Source organism: Anser brachyrhynchus (genome assembly GCF_964034855.1).
Source record: "Anser brachyrhynchus genome assembly, chromosome: W".
Taxonomy (NCBI): domain Eukaryota; kingdom Metazoa; phylum Chordata; class Aves; order Anseriformes; family Anatidae; genus Anser; species Anser brachyrhynchus.
Window position 1 is genome coordinate 14933723 of NC_137704.1, and position 3723 is coordinate 14937445.

Consider the following 3723-nt stretch of genomic DNA (forward strand, 5'->3'; position numbering starts at 1 on the left):
CCTCCCCGGGCAGCCTGTTCCAGCGCTCCGTCACCCTCACCGTGAAGAAGTTCTTTCGCGTGTTGGTGCGGAACTTCCTGTGCTCCAGTTTTTGGCCGTTGCCCCTTGTCCTATCCCCACAAACCACTGAAAAGAGGGTGGCCAAGTCCCACTGTCTCCCACACTTAAGATATTTGTAATCATTGATAAGATCCCCTCTCAGTCTTCTCTTCTCAAGGCTGAACAGGCCCAGGTCTCTCAGTCTTTGCTCATAGGGGAGATGCTCCAGGCCCCGTATCATCTTTGTTGCCCTCCGCTGGACTCTTTCCAGGAGATCCCTGTCTCTCTTTTTGTACTGGGGAGCCCAGAACCGGACACGGTACTCCAGGCGAGGCCTGCCCAAGGCAGAGTAGAGGGGGAGGATCACCTCCCTTGACCTGCTGGCCACGCTCCTTTTAACGCACGCCAGGATCCCATTGGCCTTCTTGGCCACCAGGGCACGCCGCTGGCTCATGGTCAACCTGTCGTCCACCAGGACCCCCGGGTCCTTCTCCGCAGCGCTCCTCTCCAGCAGGTCATCCCCCAGCCTGTACTGATACACGCGGTTGTTCCTTCCCAGGTGCAGGACTCTACGCTTGCTCTTGTTAAACTTCATTTGGCTTCTTCCTGCCCAGCTCTCCAGCCCGCCCAGGTCTCGCTGAATGGCAGCACAGCCTTCTGGCGTGTCGGCCACTCCTCCCAGCTTTGTATCATCGGCGTACTTGCTGAGGGTGGACACTATTCCCTCGTCAAGGTCGGCGATGAAGATGTTGAACAAGACCGGACCCAGCACCGACCCCTGGGGAACACCGCTAGTCACAGGGCTGCAGCCGGACTCTGCGCCGCCGATCACCACCCTCTGAGCTCGGCCGGTCAGCCAGGTCTCAACCCACCTTACCGTCCACTCGTCTATCCCACGCTTTCTCAGCTTTGCTAGCAGGACGTCGTGGGAGACAGTATCGGAAGCCTTGCTAAAGTCAAGGTAGATGACATCCACTGCTCTCCCTCCATCAACGCAGCTGGTGATGCCATCATAGAAGGCAACGAGGTCGGTCGAGCACGATTTCCCCTTGGTGAATCCATGCTGACTACTCCTCATAACCTCCTTCTCTTCCAATGGCTTGGAGATGGCATCCAGAACAAGCTGTTCCAACACCTTTCCAGGGACGGAGGTGAGACTGACCTTTCCAAGAGCTCCACATCCTTCTTGTGCTGGGGGCCCCAGGCCTGCACGCAGTATTCCAGGTGGGGTCTCCCAAGAGCAGGGTAGAGGGGGATAATCACCTCCCTCTCCCTGTTGGCCACCCCTTTGTTAATGCAGCCCAGGACACAGTTGGCCTTCCGGGCTGCAAGCGCGCGCTGCTGGCTCGTGTCCAGCTTCTCGTCCATCAGGACCCCCAAGTCCTTCTCCGCAGGGCTGCTCTCAAGTTCTTCTTCTCCCAGTCTATAGAAATACCTGGGATTGCCCCAGCCCAAGGTCAACGCCTTGCACTTGGCCTTGTTGAACCTCATTAGGTTCTCATGGGCCCACTTCTCCGGCCTGTCCAGGTCCCTCCGGACGGCATCCCTTCCCTCTGTTGTATCGACTGCACCGCTCAGCTTGGTGTCATCTGCAAACTTGCTCGATTCCGTCGTCTGTGTCATTGCTAAAGATGTTGAAGAGCACCGGTCCCGAGGCCGACCCCTGAGGGACACCGCTTGTGACCGGCCTCCACCCAGACATAGAGCCGTTGACCACAACCCTTTGGCTGCGACCAGCCAACCAATTCTTTATCCGCCCAGCAGTCCATCCTTCAAATCCATACCTCTCCAATTTAGAGAGAAGAATGTGGTGAGGGACCGTATCAAAGGCTTTGCTCAGTCCAGGTGGCATATCCTATCCCAGGAGTGGTTTCAGCCGTAAACAACAAACAGTTACGAGGAGAGGTGTAGCTCTGTAAATATTTTTGTTGCCTTGGGTGAATTGGTGTCTGGTCGCACTGAGTGGCCCGCGTGGTAGCTGGGAGATGGCCGACGGGGAGGACTGAGATGTTAAAGCTGCCTGTGGTTGCCTGCCCCCAGCCCCAGCCCCAGCCCCGTCCCCGTGTGCCATCCCGATGGCAGTAGCGCCTGGAACCTCAAACTAAAGCGAGCGTATTCTGATGTCGTTACCCTCCAAGCCTGTCAGAGAGGCAGAAGCGCTGTGGCCTACTCAGGCAGGAACCGCGCGTGTGGGGACGGCCACGTCCCTGCCGCCGTGTCGGGCCAGTTTGAGCTCCGCTCTCCCTGGGGCTGCTGCAGGGCACCGCGGACCACGCTTGGGCAGCCTTGGGGGGCACTGCCTATTTTTCCAGAAGCCTCCTCCCCAGCTGAGCACAAACCCAGTTGTGATGTGCCAGGGCTGAGCACAGGCTTTGTATTCCTCCCCGCCACCCCGTGCGCGGGAGGTGCAGCTTTCCCCCTTAGAAACACCAGCAGTTGAAGTGGGGCTCTCAGGGAAGGTTGTGGAGCAACTTCTGAAAAGGTAAGGCCTGCCCTGGCAAAAGCGGGGATCTGCCTGCGGGGAGCAGCGCCCAAAAGCCACCAGCGTGTTTGGGGTGGAGCTGATAGGGTCATAAATAATAGTTGGGGCTACGAGCGCGAGGTCCCGCATTTGGTCCGGGGCAATCCTAAGCACGAATCCAGGCTGGGCGGAGAATGGATGGAGAGCAGCTCTGAGGAGAAGGGCCTGGGGGCGTTGGTTGATGAGAAGCTCGTCAACCGGAGCCGGCAATGCAATGGACGCTTGCAGCCCGGAAAGCCACCCGTATCCTGGGCCGCATCAAAAGGAGGGCGGCCGGCAAGTCGAGGGAGGTGATTCTCCCTCTCTGCTGCTGTGCTCTTGTGAGGCCCCACCTAGAGTAAGTACTGTGTTCAGCTCTGGGGCCCCCAGCACAAGAAGGACGGGGACGTACTAGAACGCGTCCAGAGGAGGGCCACGAAGATGACCAGGGGGCTGGGGCACCTCTCCCAGGAAGGCAGGCTGAGGGAGTTGGGGTGGTTCAGCCTGGAGAGAGAAGAGAAGGCTCCGGGGAGACCTTGGAGGGGCCTTCCAGTACCCAAAGGGGGGGCCCTACAGGAAAGCTGGGGAGGGACTCTTTGTCAGGGAGAGGAGCGATAGGGCAAGGAGTAATGGTTTTAAACTCAAAGAGGGTAGACTTAGACTGGATAGTTGGAAGAGATTCTTTCCTGAGAGGGGGGTGAGGCACTGGAACGGGTTGCCAGGAGAAGTGGCGGATGCCCCGTCCCTGGAAGTGTTTAAGGCCAGGTTGGATGGGGCTTTGAGCAACGTGGTCTAGTGGAAGGTGTCCCTGCCCAGGGCGGGGGGGTTGGAATTAGGTGATCTTTAAGTAAGGTCCCTGCCAAGCCAAGCCATGCTATGATTCTATGATCGGAGCAACCGTTCTGTGGAGCTCGTTTCCCAGCCGTGCAGGGCCCGGCTTCCCTCCGCGGAGCCGCCCAGCCCGTTTTCGGGCGCCCACTTCCTCCCTCCCGGTCGGATCCCTCCGCGCCCCGAGGGCACGCGACCTCCCTGAGCGCCGATAAGCACCGGGTCGACGGGAGCGGAGCCGCCGAGAGGGCGGGGACAAGGGAAGAGGGCAGGCGAGGCAGCCAATCGAGGCGCGGGAGCGGTCGGCGGCGATCTGTCGGCCCAATGAGCGCCGCGGAGGGCCGGGCCGAGTGCGG